We start from the raw sequence: 22,568 nt of genomic DNA on the forward strand, positions 1-22,568 counted from the left end.
TGAATTGACAGTAGTTAGCTCAGCAGTACCGGGTATTCCTGAAAGTGGGCGGGACCTGTATCACTTACACGAACGATGGCAGCGCCGCCACCACCAGGAAATTTGAATTTTTTGACTGCTGGGTAAAAAAAGCTTACAGCTATGTAATTGTTTGGTAAGTATATGAGAAACCTTATTTTTTTTTATAAAAATATCACTTCTGGATGTGTGTGAGAGGAGGTGACTCTCTGGCCCTTCGAATCTCCCAGACTTAAAGTCACTGTTCTGCTCTTCTGCACCGAGGAGGAGACATACTGGTAGTTGAAGGGGAGTCCAATGGGGTTGCCCCCGGTTGTTGCCCCCTCGGTTGAACCTGTAGCTTTTCCCAGGTATCGACAGACAGCCATTAAAAAGGCGTCTCGATGGATGTGTAGTGAGGAGGTTTTTTCCCCCCTCTGTCGAACTTGTCATGCTAGTGCACAGTTGTTGTCCTTTTCTGGTGGTTTCTCTCCTCATAGATCGAGTCGATGGCATGATGGTATTCTTCAGTTGAAGAAGCCTTGTCCCTATGCAGTCGTGCTTGTCTGACTCCTCAGTCAATGTTCGACTTGCGACTTGCTGATTCAACTCACAATCGATATTTGACTCGTGACTCAGCTGATTTGACTGAAGGGAGTCCAATGGGCTTTTTTTCCCCCTCGGTCAAACTTGTCATGCAATTTTAGGTTTCGACTGAATGCTGCTGGAAATGTGTCTAGTGACTGGTACTAAGTAGTCGTCGGATTAAAGAAAGGATCTTATTTTACCTTAGTACTACTAATATTGAACGCCTTGTGCTAGCGCCTAGAAGATGGAAGCATTGTAAGTGACCTTTTGCTTCCGATAGCCAGTCATCTCCCAGGCATTTGCAGCCAGGTGTATTGACTCATTCAACTTCACAATGCTCTTAAAGGTGGAGATACCAACTTCTTGTCCGCTGAGGAGGAAGTGGATTAGAACTCTGCTCCTGCATTTGTATATTTGAGCCATCTCAAATACTATTGTCCTAGATGCTTATTAGAATAATAGTACTGATTCTCATGATGAGCACCAGGTATTGGTGCCAAGTAGTTCGAATCTCTCTTGTATCAGGCATTTTTTATTTTTTCGAGCGCCAGTTCCCTTGCTGGCACTCCGCGTCATCTGAGGCGTCCACTCCCTTGCTGAACCTTGCTCTGCATTTTCCATGCCTCACCTGGCACCAGCTGTTGGTAATCTGGCTCTGCCTGTTGGATGCCCGACAACACAGTGTCCTCGTTCATCTTCGTCGACACTAGGGGATCTTTCATTAGCCATCACTTGAACAGGACATTATGAGAGTCGAGGAAGAGGTTCTTTGTGTAGCCCTCTTCGGGACATTTCAATCATGAAGGCAGATGCATGGCGAAAAGTGGCAAATTCTCACCAATTTTTGGAGCAGTCAACTCTACTCTATTCTCTCTCATTCCCACTATTGAACCAGTTATAGGAAGAGAATGCTCTGTTTGGTGGGTGAAACCTCTGCTCTCCCTTCAGGAATAGTCTTTTTCACTTAGGCGAATACATTTACCGCAAGTTGATGATCGCGTGCGTTATTGCCAGCTCCCGCTAGTTCCGATAGGAACTCTTACAGATTACATTCCCCAGAGTTCGGATGCAAAAGCCTGTGTTCCTGGTTCGATGTTAGGATTGCTCCGGTGTGGGAACAACAGTTTGGTATGAACTACTCATCTTCGATGTCCTGATATCGCCATAGAAGCTTCCCTTCAGGATAGCTTCACCTTCGCTCTCTTCATTAGAGAATAAAGGAGGTCTGCTTCCAGTCCTTGTTCTTTTTCTCTTCGAAGTGAAGAAGAATTAGCCTGACACTGTCAGCAGGAGCCTATGATTATACATACTTGTATATTCTCCTCACGACATGCGTCTGTTATCAATTGTACCGTCTGTGTAATAGGCGCATACCATCTAAGTTAATTCTTCTGGTGTGTGACGGAGATAAATACGTAGTACTTTCTCTTCTTTTCCTGAAACTCAGGGCAGCCTTTTGAGCCTCCCAAGTTTCCGATTTTGATTTTGAGACTACAAGTGGTATTGTTTTGGCAATAACACCACAGGGTTGCCATTGTCACGGAACAAGGGGGTTTCTTTCCCTCCCAGAACCTGTCACTTCCTCTGTCTAAACGTGTTTTCTTCTAGTTTATATGGACTTTATGTTTGAGACACACTCAGTGTTGTGGAGTGTTTTTTGGCCTACTTTGAAGTGAAGCTAAAGATGTAAGAACAGCCTCTACTTCCTTAGTTTTAAGGTGTTCTTTGCTCTTTGCGCCCATTCTGCCGTCGAACTACCCGAGGCATGAGCGATCTTCGCTTATTATATTTTTTAATGTAGGCTTAAAAAGTGTCAAAATTTGTTCAGTACCTTGAGACCATTTTTAGTGACTGGCATGGCATTGTGGAAGGAAGCATAGGATGTTCTCTTATTATTATCTCTTCACTTCTGCAGTAAGGTGCTGAGTTTGGAGAGCCTGGGGTACAGTGTACCTATAACACCCACCATTCTCATTGGATGGATCATGACGTGATTTCACTGTAGGTGTCAGTGTTTTCTGGTTGTTTTACTTTGGTGCTGTACCCAGGGCAAGGGCAGGCACCTGTCATACTTTGCTAACCATAGGAACATACCCCTCGCTGCAAAATTTCCCCTAAGTAGGAGGCGACCCTTGGCTCTATCACCGCGCAACTACGAGTCAAGGTGAGCACCAAGCAGAGGCAGTATTCTTCTGCGTAGGCCTCTTAACTGATTTCATATCAGTTAAGAGGGCTAGGCAGAGTTGTTTTTTCAATGCTAGCAACTTTTCTATTTCAAATTCATTTCATGACTTAATGCTTTAGAGTAGAATATGTACGTGATCCCACCTCCTTTCAATGTGGAATCAGCTTTATAACTACTGGGTAAGTCTCGAATACAAAAATTATATTTTTATAATAAAGTAAGATTTTGTTTATACTTACCCGGTAATTATATGATTGGAGCCCACCCATCTCCCCTCTGATGGACATTATGCATAAAACAGAATGAAGTGCTTAGCCAAGTCGTTCCTAGTATTGCCACTGGTGGACGGCACTGTATACCTACACTGAGCAATCGAAGTGCTACCCCGTGAAATTTTAATTAGGGTGCCGTATGAGGGAAGCTAATAGCTATATAATTATGGGGTAAATACCTTATACGTATACTCGCGTATCATGCGACTTTTGAAACCCTAATTTTGGAGCTAATTTTAAGGGGGTTGCATCTTACATGAGATATAAAATTCGAGAGTGTAATAATCATATATTAGTATCATATGATAAAATAAAAACATAATAGATATGCATCTTTTCCATGGATATTGTAAAAAGTTTTGCTTTACATCACTGCATTAAATAGTATTATGTATATGTATTTTAATATTACTATTTGTTTGTATTCTAAAATACAAACATAGCAATCAATGTTTTGTTTTGGAAATCACCTGAAGGCAATTGCAAATTAAGTTTGTTTTGCTTTGTTGAACTCAAATCAGAGCGACGTTCTTTCCTCTAGTTAGCGTAAATGAATCTTAAGATTTACTTTTTATATGAGACAAGGTTATTTTACGTTACACAAAGTGTTTTCAAGTGGAAATATCACTTGAAAACGTATTTTTGTGAAAAAAATTTAGTCATTTTTTTCGTTAGTAGATGACGCTGAGGGGATGATTATTGTGTAAACAAAAATCAACATTCCATTCGATATTTTCACTTTATCTTATCAGCATACTATGAACTTTATGTATTTATCTTTTATTGGAGTGAAAACAGTAAAATGTGTTCTTTTCATGCCCAATAGTTTTGATTAAAACACATTTCTCTCAAATTTTGTTTACGGTCAAGTTTGATGTTACTATACTGAAATTTGCGAAAGTTTCATCCACGTTGCCAATGCACGATAATAGTCATTAGCGTATCAACATTCTTTCCTCAACTTCGGCTAAAACTTGCAGATTAGATTTAGCACTATATGCCCTTGCCGATCTTTTATCCATAGCGAGTAAGGCTATAATACTATTATCGTGCATCGACAACAAGGATATAACTCCTGTAAACCTATGCCATCAAACACAACTGCAGATAAAATTGAAAGAAAATGATTTTGATCAAAACTTCAGGTCTTGAAAGAACACATTTTACTGTTGTTTTCACACCGATAAAAGATAAGTAACGTAGCGGTAAAGTTCGTACTATGATGAAATGAAGTGAAAATAGCGAACAGAATCACATAATATTTTTACACAATAAACATGCCCACAACGCAATCTGTTAATGAAAACAATACTTTAGTTCACGAGACGTATTAAATTCATATTTCGACTTAAAAACATGTCGTATATGTAATGACAAATTACCTTGTCTCATATAAGTAGAGTATCTAGATATTTTACGCTAACCGGAAAAAAGGCAATTTGCTCAGAAATGAGTTAAATAGGGAGAAATAAACTCTTATTTGCCATCAGCTGATTTCCAAATCAAAACACTGACTGCTTTATTAGTATTTTGTGATACAATAATGTGAGAATACATACAATATTATTGGATACTGTAATGTATAACTTTTTAAAAGAATCAGAAAAGATGCATATTCATTGTGTATTTATTTCGTAAATATACGTAGCCATCAGCAGCATGACATCGCTCAATTAGGTATACCGATGTCGGTCTGAATCTGATTCTTGTTTTGTGTATTTTTTTTTTTTTCACTGATATGTCATAGTGTGAATGCATTGAAGCTCCAAAATTTGCTTTTATTAATAAATTACTAAATTATATCGTATATGTAGTATACAGCATACTGAAGACTAAGGCTACTGTATTCGTATATATACAATATATGTACCACGATATCATCATCATCGTATAGGCAAGGCGAACTTGTTAAATGTTATTGTTTCTCTTTTTACTGAATCATCATAAGCCAATGTGCATTGAACCTAGAGAATTAGCTGAAATTAATAATTAGTATGCCGTATATGTATAAAGTATGCTGTGTAGTGTAGGCTAGGCTACCCTATATGTAAAGATGGTACTGATTACCTTAGTGTAGGCTACGCTAGTATAATATTCTTACGGTAAATTAACATGGGCCGGGCCGACTTACATCCAAATCGATTTATGACTGGTTGTTCGTAACCAGTTGCGGTAGTAAGTTGACTACTACCTGTAATGTAAAAATATATCAGTCCTATTCTCATTAACATCATTTGTAACATAACTATGGTAATTTTTTACTATTGTATGATGGTTGAAATGCAAGCAAAAAGACTGTTTTTATCGGATTGGGCGTTCACAGCAAATTAGCTTTTTGTACATGGAACTTACCCGGCAGATATATACTTAGCTATAGACTCCGTCGTCCCCGACAGAAATTCGAATTTCGCGGCACACGCTGCAGGTAGGTCAGGTGATCTACCGCCCCTGCCGCTGGGTGGCCAGGAATAGGAACGATTACCGTTCTAGAACAGATTTTCTCTGTCGCGGTAGTGTCAACATACGTTGTTGCTACCTCCTGACTTGATTTTCGTTTTTTCATCGCCATCGACCTTCTGGGCTGTCTTTTGCAGGGAAGTTCTGGGTCTTTGGTTTGGCATACGCTTTTATTAACTTTTTAATGAATTTGGCTTCGAAATTTCGAAGAATATATTACGTGAAACTACCGAATTTTTCGGTAGACACTTATATTTTGGCAATAAGGGAAATATTGATTTTTTTTTTCACTAATATGTGTATAAGTGTTAGAACTTGATGAAGGAATATAAGATCTAACTTCCTACTTTAGGAAGTCAGAAAGCATATAACTAGATACGCTTCCTTTAGAAGCTTTAAGAGCTCTCGTACTAACGAGCAGTTAGAGTATTGACAATTCTAGTAGTTGTTGCATCCTCATCACCTTCTTACTCCACAGAATCTACAAATTCATATGTGCAAATTTGAAGATAAATGGATGGAGCTCAAAAGGCGAGCTCTAAAAAGGTAAGAAGATATAGTGTTCCCAGTGCAGTGGAGGGTGCGTCTGATCGGCTCCGTAGCGCTTCCAGGCCTAGACCTCTTCCAAACTCCCAGACCCAGTGGAGGAGGAAAGTCGACAGCCGCAGGAAGGTTAGGGAGAACCCCAACCCCCACCGTCAGGCGTCCCCTCGGCAGGTTTCTGTAGAACGTCCCAGACTGCCAAGGATAGCCATTGATAAGGCATCCTTAAAAAAGTGCGTCTCTTCATCTTACATCCGAAAAGACGAAGAATGTATGTTTGGAGTGATCTAGCGCGTTCTCTGAAAACTAAGAGAACACTGAGCAAGAGCCAGCCGCTGCCATGAAGCCGCTGTTCCAGCAAGCTAGCGTGAGGTACGTTCCTATAGCCAGCAGCGAGGCGCGTTCCAGCTAACAGACTAGCGCGAGCCGCGTTCCTACAACCAAACGCAGCCGCGTTCTAGAAAATTTTTCTTGGCGCAAGGCGCCTTCAAAGAGACGAAGCGCCAGCCTGGCGCAAATTGCGCCAGAAAAACAGACGGCTAGAGCAAGGAGCCTTACAGTAGAGTGGCAATCAGAACGATCCTTCCATTGAACGTTTCCGGGCAAGAGGCTCTTCTAAAAGGGGTCTAGTAGGCGCTCGGAACTGTCAGGGCGCACGGGACCTTCCACGCAAGCGGAACGTTCCAGGAGCGAGTCTCCTTTCTAGCGCGCGGAACATTCCAGGCGCGCGGAACATTCCAGGCGCTAGGTGCAAGGATCCAGGCGCCAGAATATCCTTTCTCTATCTGCCTCGGCAGGGAAAGAAGGTAGTAGAGTATCTGCTGTATGAGAATACGATACGCAAATCATAAGCACATACCGTAGTTACTTCTTTGCTGAGCAACTCAATTACCAGTATCCTTCCAGGAATTTCCTAGGAAGACTACCGCTTAAAGGGATTGTTAAGACAACACCTACTTAGCTTCTAGATTTATCGAAGTCTTGTTTCGCTTAGATATGCATTATAAGAACTTCCTGAAGTTCGATAATAATGTTATAAGATTCCTTTATTAAATGGAGTAGCTGGCAACTCTGGAAAGAGTAAGGCCAGTCGGCTAACGAGACTGCTATCGCTTAGGCACCAACGCAGTATCATGTAGGTGTCGGGTCATGAGTGGGCGGTAACATATGTCTCTCCTGCGGGATGGAATGAATAACCGTGTCTCTCCCCTACAATCGTGGTTTTAGCCTCGGATTGAGGGGATAGTTAAGCAAACATAAATAAAATATTGTCTGCCTTTTGCTAAGAAGCTTTCAATAAGAAAGATATTACATTTCAATGCTGTTTACCGTAGTAACATTTTTAAAGGATTCTAACGCAGCGAAACTCTATATTGTATAATGCTCTCATGCTTACGAAAGCATGGCTTATTAGAGTACATGCTTAGTGAGAAGATGAATGTAGTAGAGAATTCACTTTAAGACTACGGTATGGTCAAGTCTTATGCACATACCGAGGTAACTACAGAATTCCTAGTATCCTTACAAAGGTTTCCTAGATTAATGCTGTTTACCACAATGTGACAGTATTATAAAGATTCTAATACGGCAGCGCGCGATATATATAATTCTCTCATCCTTTCGAGAAACGCACACAACCTTTTTGAAATTCGGATATTGCTCAAGAGAAGTTGGGTTGAGTCGGATGGGAAACATTCTCTTAGTGGCAGAACGTTGTTTCCCTGAATGACTATACTAACGTATATAAAAGTTTTTTTCCCACTAAGAACGGAATTAACATGTGAAGGATGTCGGGTACCATAAAGGCATAGATGTTATGGCACATAACCTAAAAAGAACTAGAAGGAAGCGCCAGCCTGGCGCAAATTGTGCCAGAAGCACCATCCAAGATATTTTCTCGTTTTAGCGAGTTATTAACCTAAGAGTCCAGTTAGCCTCTCGGACAGCAGGCTCGGTAACGGCAAGATTCGTTCCTGATTTCGTTACCCATTTAATCGAAAAGGGGTCGCTTACAAGGAATGATGAAATGATTTATTTTAATCACTTAGGCCAATTCCACGACTCTCTCATATCGCAAAGAGCATCGAGAATCTCTTTTTTCGCCCCGGTTCGCTGTTAACAAAAGAGAACCTATTTGGGAACAGACACGGAACGTAACGATCCTTAAGAGTTCGATGCAAGATTTTGCATGTCCGTGAGAACCTTCTCGATCGAAGATAATAACTGTTAACTATGTCTAACATTTATTGAAAAGAGTTGTGAGAACCTGCGGAAAGTCTTCTTCATAGATCTCTTTGTAAGGTAGAAGACGACAGGATTCCTTTTAGACTGCTCTTTTCCTCGAACCAAGAGAGGTAGCAATATAAGACATCTTTAAATTTAAAGAAGGGGAATAAACTTTAGCCTTTTTTCCCCTAGTTATAAATTCTTAACAGATATTAGATAAATTGGGCGTCAAAGGAGAGAGGATGTATGCCTCATTTTGGCCTTAGAGAGGTTGGTATTCACAGAAGTCACGTTCTTTCTCACAGCATGTTTCGTAAGGCTTTTCCAAGAGTATCTGGATATTCTATCAGAATCTATTATAAATAGACCTATAAAACCCTCTCCACTCTGAGTCTGTCCGCGTGCAGACTGACCAGAAGTGGACATGAATGAGAGGTTTTTTTCAAGGTAAATGACCAATAGTCATGGCTAAGACATAGAATTGCTGCAGATCGTGCTAGATGGAATGAGGAAAACTGTCCTCTTCCGATACCTCTGTGAACCACATAGCGAGGTTTTTTTCTTCACTTTCAGAGGGAAGAATCACCTATGTATATATCTGCTATCAAAGAACGCAGTAAAAGGCCATACTCTGTCTCTACAAAGGGATTTAAGAGATAACAGAGGATTAAGATCTTCGGGATCTTATACCGATACGCAATACGACAAGGAGTAGGATATCATGTACTTCGAATGGGATTTTTTTTTGTGGCCACAGATTCCGTGTTCCGACAAAATGGAACTGCTCCTCATCTAACTTCTTTGAGGAAGTTTATGAAGGAATTCTTTGTTTCTCTTAACCTAAAACGACCAAGAAGACAAGTGAATTTTTTGTGCATTGGAATCTCGCATCAGATTCAATGGCAGACTCGGCAATGGGTTCTTGCCAGCATAGTATGTCTGGCAAAAGAATAAATCCCTCTATTCCTGACGCAACGCTTTCAGAGAGAAGTTTAGTTGCCAGGCAGGGTACTTACATTTTCATCTACAGAAGAAGAGATGGTTTAAACGTTTGCCTACAGAGTCTTCGGGGTGCGATGAGGGCTCAAAATGCTTCCCAGAAGGTATTCAGAAGGATACAATAAGAGCTAGAAATCAGGGTTCCGCCCAATTTCAGCTCAGTCTCTCCTTCGACTTCCAGACTCCTTCCCTTCCTTCGGGCAAGGATAGGGAAGATTCTGCAACGAGGAACCTCATCAACATGTAAGAAGAGATCTCGTTAGCAAAAGAAGTGTTCACGAAGGATCCTCCTCAGAGGAAGACTCTTCTCTCTCGTGTTGTTAGATATCCTGTCGTCTACTGGGTGTAGCTGACTAAAATCACCTCCCCTTGCCAGGGGCCAAAAGCTCAAAGGGGAAGAATTTCTTCCACCCTTCTCCAGTCTCCTGATAAACTATGTGGTTGTTCAGGACTCTCGGACAATGTAGCGCCAGCCAAGCGCCAAATGCCAATACAGGCGAAAACGCCAGAGGCGGACAGTTCCAAGGAACTCTGTCATGGTCGGATACTGAGAAGGAGCGGGCCTCCAACCTGGCGCAAATGCGCCAGAGGCGAACAAATCGGACAGATATAAGAGTGTCCGATGTGGACATCGTCAGACAGCCTAGAGACTCTTCCAAGCTCGAAGCTCCAGCAAGTGTGGAGGAGCCAAGCCAGGCGCGAGGCGCCAGCCAGGCGCGAGGCGCCAGCCAGGCTCTAGGAGCCAGCCAGGCTCTAGGAGCCAGCCAGGCTCTAGGAGCCAGCCAGGCTCTAGGAGCCAGCCAGGCTCTAGGAGCCAGCCAGGCTCTAGGAGCCAGCCAGGCTCTAGGAGCCAGCCAGGCTCTAGGAGCCAGCCAGGCTCTAGGAGCCAGCCAGGCTCTAGGAGCCAGCCAGGCGCCATCCAGGTGCCAGGCTCCTTCAAGGCTAGGCTCCAGTCAGGATTGAGGATCCATCCAGACGCAAGGCTCCTTCCAGTAAAGAGAAACCTAAAGCTCTGTCATGTAAGAGGGCTAGTCTTGATATGATACAGGTAAGGCTCTGCCATGTAAGTGGGTCAGCCCCCATTGGCACGATCCGAGAAGGCTCTGTCGTGTAAGCGGGCTAGCCCCATTGACATGATCCAGAAGGGTTGTCAGTCATAGGTCCTACCTCGCTGAAACTCTTGAGGCATGCAGACTCATAGACAGTAATCATGAAGTCTTCTGCCAGGCTCCAGGTGCCTTCCAGGCGCAAGGCACCAGCCAGACGCAAGGCTCCAGCCAGGCGCGAGGCGCTAGCAGGAAGGAGGAGCCAATCAGGCACCAAGCCAGGCGCGACAGGCGCCAGCCAGGCGCAAGGCGCCATCTAGGCGCGAGGCTCCAGCCAGGCTCTAGGCGCCATTCAGGCGCAAGGCTCCAGCCAGGCGCGAGGCGCTAGACAGGCGCTAGGCGCCTGCCAAGCGCTAGCCAGGCTCCAGGCTTCACCCAGAAGAGATCTATATCAAAGAACGCCCTGGCCTTCTTTGAGACATTGTGATCTCCTAAGCACTTGATAAGTGCATTGATGATTCCTTCAAACAGCTGAGAATTAAAAGCGCATGAAGTGCGAGCTTTTCCGAATTCTTGTTCTTTCCCTAACAATATGTCATAAGGACATATTAGCTGTCACATACGGGAGATGCAACTCTGTGTTGACTTCCCATTATCCGAAGGATGTCAAGATAACCTTCGAGGGATCCTTCTCTCTTGGTTGATACGTGTCTGCGGATACATTGCTGGGATAGGGAGCAGATACTGATCCTTAACTAGTGAGTTAAATTTTATTTAACGTCGTGTTTTTTCTTTGGGTTGTTTGAAAGGAGTTTGTAGATAACTCTTTTCAACTTAAGCACTAACCCTCGTGTTAGGATCAGGTGATCGGGATCGGTGTTGTGCTCCTTAATTATGCCACTAGGCATAGGCATATTGTCATGTAAGAGGCTCTGTCGAGTAAATGGATAAGACCCCATCGACAGACCCACAAGAACTCTTAGCCATAGGTCACATCCTCGCTGAGGCTCTTGAGGCGAAGCAGATTCCTAGGCATTAGCCATGGAGGCTTCCGCCTGATCAAGTAGGAACCAAGGTTTTATTTATTTATTACCTACAACGTATGTTGTTTACCTGTCTATTCAGTAAATAGTTGTCTCTTTCCCACCACCAAGGGTGTCAATCAGCTAAGTATATATCTGCTGGGTAAGTTCCATGTACAAAAATGATATTGTTAAGATACAATAAAGTTTTGTACATACTTACCTGGCAGATATATACGATTGATGGCCCACCCAACCTCCCCTCAGGAGACAGGTGGAAGAGAAAATCTGGTTCTAGAACGGTAATCGTTCCTATTCCTGCCACCCAGCGGCAGGGGCGGTAGATCACCTGACCTACCTGCAGCGTGTGCCGCGAAATTCGAATTTCTGTCGGGGACGACGGAGTCTATAGCTAAGTATATATCTGCCGGGTAAGTATGTACAAAACTTTATTGTATCTTAACAATATCATGTTTCTGGCTGTATGTGTTTTCCAAACAAGTACTACTATATCATCACTACCGACACTTCTTGCATTCTCTTTTACTGTTTTAAACTTAAATAGAAGATGGGATAGATTTAGAGATGGAGGAAAAGGGGTTAGCCTAACTAAAAAATGGAATAGATAAAGAGGAGGAAAAGAGGCTAGCCCCTTGTTCAATTTTGGTCTCGTAAATTTAACTCGCATGATATGTGAGATACGTGATAAAATAATTTTTTGAGGGTGAAAATTTGGGGGTCGCGTGATATGCGAGATCATGTGTTATGCGAGTATCTACGGTACTATGTACAAAATCTTATTTTATTATAAAAATATATTTTTAGTAATTGCTCAGCTCCTGAACATGGATGGTTCTTGTTCAAAACAACCAAAATGTATTAATTGTGAACAAGATCATACCCTATTCAATAAAAAGTGCAGCCAATATAAATATGAAGAGGCAGGTATATGTAAAGCTAACTCTGACATACATATAAGCATTAGTTACACTAAAAAATAATTGGTCAGACAAAGACCTATGCTATGGCTCTGAATTCTGTAGCCCCTTTAAAAACTCCAGTCAACGATGCAGCACCTTTACCTGCTGAAAAGGGAGAACTGAAAATAAGACCCAGTCATCTGATCTAGGCACTCGGCCTGCTAGGGTTGAAGCACCCCTCTAAGAAAGATGTGCCTGCTTATATAGACTCATCTCCAATTGGTGATATCTTCCTGTGTCTGTCCCATCTCTGCAGCAAGAAACCCTTAAAGAAATGGAACTAGAACAAACTAGAGGTCCAAAGAGAGTAAAAGCTTCTTCATCTTCACCCCCACCTGCTCAAAGTATGAAGAATTCCAAACCCCATAAAAAATGTAATAAGCCAAGCCAATAGCGAGGATGTCTCTGCCTGCGAAACAACCAAGGCAGCAAGTGCCCTGGATAAAAAGAAAATAGTAGTTGAAGTCCACTCTGCTCTGTATCAAAAAGCCAATAAAAAACATAATGGAGCTAATCATAAGCCACATATCTCAAGAAGACAATCTAAAGAAATTTATAAAGTCCCACAAGGAAAATAAATGTGAAAATAGTATAGATTTCAATAGAATTTCCCTTGCTAGATTCTAGCACTAAAAATTCAATCTGGACATTTTACAATGCAACTGTAAGGGACTAAGGACTCATTCAGAAATTCTAAAAGTATTGCTACATGAGCATAACCCAGGGGTTGTATGTCTCCAAGAAACTAATTTAGGGGATGCAGTATACAATCCAGGTCTAAACTATGAGATGTATAAGGTGAGTCCCACTGATGGGGACCGGGCCCATGGAGGTGTTGCAATAATTATTACTAAAGCATTGCAACATTTTATTGTTCCCCTGAACACACAGCTTCAAGCAATTGCTATCCGGCCTACTTTTGACCATGACATCACAATCTGCTCTCTTTACCTTCCCCCAAGATGTAGGTTCACTCTTGGGGACATTCAAGGTTTAATTAATCAACTTCCTCCTCCTTTTTTACTACTTGGTGATTTTAATTTCACATCCACTTTGGGGTGGTAATTTTTCAGACACAGAGGGTAGGATCATTGATGACATTGTTAATAATAATGATTTTACCCTTTTTAATGATGGTACTCTGACATCGTAATATCTATCATAATATCTATACAGGTGATTCATCTGCTATTGACTTAAGTATTTTCTCTTCTCTCTATCTGGGTTTTAATTGGTCTGTAGATAAATTTGTACATGACAGTGATCACTTTCCCATTCATCTGAAGTTTGTGAGAAATGTCCCCTCGAATTATCCTATCAAATGGAAGGGAGAGGAAGTAGATTGGGTCAAATTTCAAGAAGGTATTAACCTATCTCAGGAATTTGAGTCCTTCGAGTCCCATATAAAGGCTTATGAGTACTTTGCCTCTGAAATATTGAATAGTGCTGAAAACTCAATACCTAAGACCAAAGGGAAACCATGCAGACCTGCTGTTCCTCAGTGGGATAAAAGCTGTGGTAATTTGAGTTAAATTACCAGGAAATGTTACAGGCATTATAAATCCAGTCAATCTGCAACAGCAAAATCTATTTACCAACGAGCTGTATGGCAAAACAGAGAAAATATTTTTAAAAAGTAAAAAGAAAATCCTGGCTTTTTTATATGAATGGCATAAATTCTAAGACCCCAACCAGGTTAATCTGGAAAAAGATAAGAAAACTAAGTGGCAAATACATTCCATCATGAACGCCTTGTCTGAAAATCAATGGATACCTTGTCACCAAGCCAGATGAAGTTATACTGGAAAACAGGGTGAACATTTCTCTGAAATATTGAGTTCTAGGAGCTATTCATCTTGGTTACAGAATATAAGGAATTCAACCATTTTCCTTTATTTAGATTTGGGAATTGTGAATCTCATGCAGCAGTCCCCGGTTATCAGTGGGGGTTCTGTTCTTGGCCGGGTGCTGAAGTGAAAACCACTATTAATAGAAACTCTGATTGATGGGGCTTATGGCACCGAGTTTCAGTTAATGGCACCTAGTTTCGGTTAATGGCGCCTAGTTTCGGTTAATGGCACCTAGTTTCGGTTAATGGCGCTTAGTTTTGGTTAATGGCACCTAGTTTCGATTAATTGCACCGATAACCAATTAATGGCACCTCTGTTAGGTATGTTATGGGACCATAACTCTGTTATTGGCACCTTATGGTGGCGATACCTGAATGTTGGCCCATTATCATAAAACCGGATCGCCATTAACCGAGTCTGCTGTTAACCAGGGACTGCATGTAATGCCAAGCTAACTTTAAGGGAATTAAGGAATGCTCTATTATCTGCTGAATCCACTTCCCCCCGGGAATGATAACATTCTTGATAGCATGATTAAAAATCTTCCAGATTCTGCCATACTATCTTATCTGCTTGAAATCTTTAACAAAATATGGGAAACTGGTTTTCTTCCCCCTTCTTGGAAAATTGCTGCTGTTGTTCCCGTTAAGAAACGATTGAAAGATCCATATCTTCCTACAAGCTATCAGCTAATATCGCTTACAAGTTGTGTGTTTAAATTGTTTGAGAAAATGGTGAATTCTAGACTACTGTGGCATCTAGAGAAAAATGGTTTGTTATAATCTGTCCAATTGGGCTTTACGAGAAATCGTTCCATTCTGGACTCGCTAATAAGATTATCATCCCAAATTCAGCAAGGTTTCTCAAAACACAGTCAGATTACAGCCAGTCCCCGGGTTACGACGGGGGTTCCGTTCTTGAGATGCGTTGTAAGCCGAAAATCGTCATAAGCTGGAACATCATGCAAAATCGTAAGAAAACCTTACTTTTAATGCTTTGGGTGCATTAAAAACTATGTAAACTGCATTCTTATTGCATTTTTCATAGAAAAACCCTTCAAATATTGATTATTTTGCATTTTTGGTGTCATATTTCTTCTGCCAGATCAGCATTGTCGTAAGCCTCAGAATGTCGTAAGCCGGGGACTGCCTGTATTGGAGTATTTGGTTTTCAAAGATACTATTCTTTGATCTTGAAAAACCCTATGACACCACTTAGCATTAAATTTCATCATATCATTTCTCTAAGTGATAGGTATATTAAATTTAGATTTGGAAATACAGTGGTCCCCCCGTATTCGCAGGGGATGCGTACCAGATCCCCCCCGTGAATAGTTAAAACCTGCAAATGTTTGGAACCCCTATAAAAACGCTAAAAACATCCTATTTTGTTAGTTAAAACTCAAGAAAAACCACTAAAAATGTTCTTACTTGGTTTTTTAATAGTTTTATCACAAAAAGTACATTTTATGATGAAATTGATAAAAAAATCCAGGAATTTGTGGATATTTCTCATAGAAAAATACTGTGAATGCGCGAATTTTCTGCGAATAATGCGGGGAAACGTTCCCGAGAGAAATCCGCGAATGTGAGAGTCCGCGAATACGGGGGACCCACTGTACTTTGTCTAATGCTTTTGAGCTGGAGGAAGGCATCCCACAAGGTAGTGTATTGAGTGTCAGCTTATTCGCTGTAGTAGCTATAAACATCATTATTGAATGTGTCTCAGCTCCAGTAATGACCTTGCTATTATGTCACAAGTTATGATGCTGTTGCAGTGTGTAATTTCTTGCAAAAATCAGTTAATGCAATCAGCAATTGGGCTGATGACAGTGACTTTTGATTCTTCCCCTCCAAAACTGTGGCGGTTCCTTTTTCTAGAAGTATTGAAAGGAAATTATCCCAAATATAAAGCTGAAAGATACTAATACCATATGAGGAAGAGGTGAAGGTTTTAGGGATGACTTTTTTTTTATAAGAAACTAACATGCTCTAGTCATATTGACTCCTTGAAAATTAAGGTAAAGAAATCCCTTAACATTTTAAAAGCAGTCTCAGGTTTTGACTGGGTGCTGATAAGAGGTCACTTTTATAATTATATGACATGCAAATCTAAGCTTGATTATGGTTGCCAAGTCTACTCTTCAGCAAGTACAAGGAAACTTAAGGATTTATATGTAATTCATCATGCTGTTCTAAGAATATTCTCTGGTGCATTTAAGACATCACCAGTTGAAAGCTTATATACTGACACTGAAGAGTTCCCTCTAGATTTACGTTGAGAGGAACTGGGATTGCTGGATATATGTTATAATTAAGAGGTTCTCATTCTTAACCAAAACAACTCTCATCAATTTGCAAATGCTAGAGCACCCAAATCTTTTCATGTAAGAATTAATGGTACAGTTGACAATGTGTGTATTAAAAACCAAAAGATTAAGGCATTGCATTGCTCTAAGTTACCTCCTTGGTTGATCCCAGAACCATCGGTCTTTCAAAAAGCTGCTGTTAAAAAATCATTTAATATCAAGGAAGTGAAGGCTCATTTTCTTGATTGTGATTAAATACATTTGGGATCTGTTCACCATATACTCAGATTCTTATACAGGCAGTTCCCGGTTATCGGCGATCCGGTTTTATGGCGCTTGTCTAGCGCCATAAAATTGGCTAATTATGGCTCCATAAAAGGCCAAGTTCTGGTTGTTGGGTCCATAAGGGTTCTTATGGTGGCAATAACCGGTTATCGGCCGCATTATGGCACCATAAATCGCCTAGTTTTGGTTAATGGTGGTTTTCGCTTATCAGCACACCCCTGGGAAAGGAAACCCCCCTGTCGATAACTGGGGACTGCCTGTAGTGCACTCATGGCCATTAAGCAATATAACCCTAAACATCCAATTATTCAATATATTCAAGAATGGTTGTATAGGCTTGCTTCCAAATTCAAATTAGTCCATTTTTGCTGGGTCCCTGCCCATGTAGGTTGTATTGCTGATAACGAACTTGTTGACTATGAAGCAAGAGATGTCATTACTAAAGAAGACATTCTATTCCACCATATTCCCACTGCCGATATGAAATGGACTGCTTGTTCATATATCAAAAATAAATGGCAAGCACGATGGTCTTCTCCCCCCCTGGCCAACTATTAAAAGTACAAGAAGATCAGACAATTTCTACCATAGGGTAGAAATTAGACAATTTCTATCGTAGGGTAGAAATTGACATATGTTATTACATTGCCATAGGTATGCTGCAGCATGGCAAAGACATGGGTTAGTGGGCAGGGATATAGCAGAACTGCTTGGTCCTAATGTAGATGTTAATAACCTTGTGGCATTCATTAGAGACATTAAAGACCTTAGAAATAGTGCTGAAGGAACCTATTTCACGGAGCGACATGGCCGAGCCCAGAAATGTCTATTATGAAATTTGATATCTGATCTCTTGATACATTGCCAAGTATAGTATATACACTTGCAGTTGTGTATATAAGCATTTTTATGTAGGCAGTCCCTGGTTATCAGCGGGGGTTCCGTTCCCGAGAGGGGTGCTGATAAGCAAAAACTGCCATTAACCGAAACTCGGCGATTTATGGCGTTGTTAACCGGTTATTGGCGCCATAAGCACCATTATGGCGCCTCTTTTATGGCATGGTGCCGATTGGAACTTAGCTTGTTAAGGCGCCATAAAACCGGATCGCTGATCCTACACATCCTTCTGCAGCCTTTCTGTTGGTGGGGTATTGTGTTTGTATCATCTAGGTACTAGTTGTATAGCCTTTCACTGATACCTGTTAGTAACTTCCACAGACTGGTAGGTAGGTGATAGGCCTGTAGTTACTTGCTAATTTCCCTTGTTCTTGTCTTTCTGTAGTACAGATGGTTTCCCTGTGGTCATCCATTTGGGCACATGGTGGTTTGTGATATATTGCTGGAGTTGTTCTGTTATTCATGGGTGTAGGGCCTTGAAGATTTTGAGCCAATATCCATGGACTTCACTGGGACCTGGGCTTTCCATTTGGGCGTTTTCTTTAGTTGGTGTCTGATTGTGTCTGTCGAGATGTTGGTGAATCTTTGTTTTACTCTCCCCATTTCTTCTGCCTTGACTTCCTAGAGCCATGTTGTATGTTTGTTGTGTGATACCGCATATTCGAGCAATCCGGTATCACGCAACAAACATGCAACATGGCTCTAGGAAGTCAAGGCAAAAGAAATGGGGAGAATAAAACATGTACCATTGGATCTCATGTGCTTTGGCTTTAAGCCTCTTTTATTTCTTCTATTCTATTTCTCATTCAGTTCCTCCCTTGTGTTCTTGCGTCTCATTATTTCATTAACTTTACATGTTTTCTCCCTTAATTTCGTTGTGTTGTAGGCTTTCATGGAAGGGATCTTTGTTCTTTCTGTATCTTTTCCACTCATTCCAACCTCTCTGTTACATCTCTGGTGTTTCTTTGTGTGCCATTGTTTGGAATACTCGCCATTCCTGTCATCTTCTGTGGCATCGTCTCTTAGTTCGTCTTCTTGTCCTTTTTTGCTGGGTGTTATTTCTCTTTCCAGTTCCTCTCCTCCTGTTTTGGAGAGCCAGTTCTTTTTCTTTATGTTCCATATGTGGTCTGCCAACCTTTCTGTTTGGGGCTGTTATTGACCTACCTTCTTCTGTATCTTCTCTCCGTCAGGTTGCTCCTGATGCAGCATCTCCATATTTCATTATTTTCCTCTCTTGTCCATTTTTTTTATTTGCCTTTGTAGCTCCAGTCTCTGGTTATGGGTTACTGTTGTTGTGGTGGTCAACTGCTGGGTGACGACCTCCAAGTACGTACCTGATCCTCTTTTGGCCGCTGAATGAAACTTCTCTGTTGCCAGAGGTTCCATTTATGTTGTCATTTAATCTTTTAATTTTATCCATTATTGTTGAGTTTTGCTGTTTAACCCATAGCTGGACCCTACCCCATCAGGGATAGGTACTCATTTACAGCTGAGTAGACTGAGGAAATAGTGGTAAAGATCCTTTCTCAAGGAATCAGTGCTGAGGAGAGCGGTCACCCATCCAACGACTAACCAGCCCCAATGTTCCTTAACCAGTCCATTATTGTTATTAAAAGCCAAGCTGCAACCCTAAGTGGCCAAGCAGAACTATGCTGAGCATGGACACCAACAACTTTGCCATAGGCAGTGTAATAGAATGGCAGTCAAGAGGAAGCCCCAACCCCATGGTTTTGTAATAGAAAACTAAACCCTGCTAAAAGGAAGTACAGAACTTTTTGCAGGGAACTATTCGCCTTATACCTAAGCACCGGGACTTAAGGCACCTGCTCGAGGGCACACCTGTTACCATCCTGTGGATCATCCCCACTTGTCCACGTCCTTACCAAGGACCAGCTTTCAGCCATTGCTGAATTCAGGTGTACCATATAACATATCTCTGGCAGAAAAACCCAGCAGAAAGCATACTATCCTGAACAGAACTCAGCCAAGTCCATTTAGGGATAGAATGCAAAGAGCTTGCCAATGCCCAACTCCGAGACCCAAAAAACCAAAGCTTATTCCACCTCTATCAAGATCTATGATAGGAAGACAGGGTTTGCCACGTTTCGGCATAGCCCATTTGGCGCTGCCGTTTCGGCTTGGCCGATTCGGCGTCAGAAAACTAATAGCACTATTCGGCGTAGCCGTTTAGGCGTCTGATTGTTTCGCCGTCTTTGTTCGATTAATTTTTCTAGAAATGCAACACGTCCTTTCTGAACTTTATTCAGAAAAATAAAACAGTAAAAATTTTTATTTTATTAAAAGACTAGTGGAATAATGTAAATAAAAAACTTGAATTGGGAAAAAATATAAATTTTATTCACTTAGAAAATAAAGGATCCTATTAAAACAATAATGGGATAATGCGAGTTAAAAACTTGAAATGAAAATACATTATTTAGAAAAATAAAATTTAGTACAGTTTTTTTAACCTTAGGAATTAATTTTTCATTTCGTAATTATGAGCAATACCCTTCAGGAATTCAATAGGCTCTGATGACTCAACTTCCATTACTATTTTTTTTATTCTTTCATCAGCATTTCTATATTTCTTTAGCTTTTTGGGAGGTGGATATCCAGCGATTAATTTTTCTAGAAATGCATCACGTCCTTTCTGAACTTTCCTCAAGGCATCAATAAATTTCCAGATGGAAGGATGATGCATTCCTAGTTCGAACTGTAGACGTCGATTGGCAGCTTCAGCGTGATTGTTAGTGCGATCTTCATCATTTACAGTACGTTCATAAAGGTTCCAGATCTCGGAGCAAAACATAGGGTTCATTCTTGCTATTTCGACGCCTATTCTGTCGTCCAATATAAGTGTCTTCGAACCAATGGAACAAGGGTATTAGTTCGTCTGGAAGACCCGCTGCTAGTGTATCCATGTATTCGTCATCTTTTCTCATGGCACAAAAGGCGAGCGCTATAATCATTTTAGCCCATAACGCAAAGTCCGAGTCGGTTTTATAGCGATTCGATAAACCCAATGAAACAAGATGTCTGTGCATGTTTTGGGCTAGATGGAAAAAACATCCCTTAATTCGAGCGGTGGGAAATGCATCTTGAAAGGCATGAATGGCAGCTTGCTCAAAATCACAAATTATAGAAACTGCTCCCAAATTTGGTTCGATGGTTTTAAGTAACTCAAATAAACGAAAATAATTTAATCTTTGCTTGTTAGGAAGAAGAGCATAAACTATAGGAATAACTCCATCATGCTTCTTAGCCGATATAACATATACTTGATGAAAAAGACTTGGCGCAATGGTGAAAGTTCCGTCGGCAAACCAAATTTCTGAGAAGACTAAATGCTGAAGCCAGCTTATTCTTCCAAATATTAAAATTCTATTACTGCCTTCTCCTGTGTCTCCCAATAGGAATTTTTCTTCCATACCCAGTTGCGGAACATACAGTGTATAGGACTCTGGTATAACTAAATTGCTCCAAATGAGTTGGGTTAGCTGGCGCTTTGTTTAATAATTTCGTTTCCTAGTAATAAGTTTTCGCATTGCAGGCAAGTCAGGCCCTATGGCTAAAGCTGCTTGAGAGGCGCCAGTTAAACATTCATTTACTACAACGGTTGGTGGCTCCAGCGTTTCAGCACTTCTTTTCTTAATATTTGTTTTCAACTTTTCAACTTCTACTTTTGCAGCAGATGGTTCATGGGTATGTTGATTCAACTGGCGAATCACTTTTCCATCCTTCATATGTAATCTTACTTTACACCGATCTTTCTGTTCACATCGCCAGAATTTTAATTCAGAATCACTCTTGCTCGTTGCATCAAAAATAAAAAGGTATCCATCGTGAATCACTTTGCTTCTTCCACGTTTTGTTAAAATATCTCCTTCCATTTCGTACAATAGGGTTTAGACGACTGAAAATTCTAAAGCTACCAAAAAGTAAATGTAAAAAAAAAAAAAAAAAATTGTTCAATCGTTAAACAATTGTTAAAATGAGAGCTAATTGCGCTATAACGACGAAGTATCTATTTGATGGCTAAATGTCGTTTACAGCGACAAAGTAGTCATTTGACGCCTAACAGTCTCTCCGCCGAAAATTTCTATATGCCAAATCGGCTACGCCGAATCGGCCAAGCCGAAACAGCGACGCCAAACGGGCTACGCCAAAAAGCACAGGGCAAACCATCCTGTGCCCTTCAGAGAAAGGTTTTTAACCCCATCCACAGATACTTCTACCCAACTGGAAGAACATGAAGTAGATTGATTATACAAAAATTCATTTGGCATGGAGCCAAAATGGACACAAAAATAGGGGTCAAACTTTCTCAAGTGTCATACAAGATATTTTGCAAAATGCTGTGTGTTCCAGGTTAGTTTTTGCCCCCCAAAGCCAGTGTCCAACCCAAAGATCTCAAGACTCCACAGGTTGTTGGAAGGTGCAACCCTTGCATGGAAACCTAAAGGCATGTACAGGAGTCTGAAGTAAAACTGGTATATTTTTTCGGAAAATGGCCCATTTTGATTGGATGTGCATATAGAAAGCTAATGACAGATGAATCCCGGACCACGAGGGTTTAGCCTTATGATTGTTTGCTAAAGCGGCCAGCTGAGCTTGGTTTTGACAGTGAAGCTTGCGAAACTTTTCAAGCTAATGGTACTATGAAATGCCACTGCATTGCTTGTAAACACGTGAGTATTGGCATCTCTAACACTGCTGGGAAGACTGTTCCATGGTAAATGTATTAAGGCAGTTGATCAGAAATTGACGGGGGGGATTTCTTCAATGTTAAAACAATTGTCCCTTCTGGTGAGGTGTATAATATATAACTAAAATCAAATTGCATTTTGTCGTTTTGCCTATGCTATTAACGCTCTATGAGTAGGTTTCTTTTTTTGAATTATATTTAGTTT

At 41.0% G+C, this 22,568-nt stretch overlaps 1 protein-coding gene across 1 annotated transcript in view; it reads left to right on the forward strand.

Annotated features, from left to right (window-relative positions):
- Positions 1 to 22,568, forward strand: part of LOC135207258 (DNA-binding protein RFX2-like) — a gene marked incomplete in the record, with an annotated part of 462,694 nt that overhangs the window by 62,844 nt on the left and 377,282 nt on the right.

The sequence above is a fragment of the Macrobrachium nipponense genome, chromosome 32 (assembly GCF_015104395.2).
Source record: "Macrobrachium nipponense isolate FS-2020 chromosome 32, ASM1510439v2, whole genome shotgun sequence".
NCBI classification, from domain to species: domain Eukaryota; kingdom Metazoa; phylum Arthropoda; class Malacostraca; order Decapoda; family Palaemonidae; genus Macrobrachium; species Macrobrachium nipponense.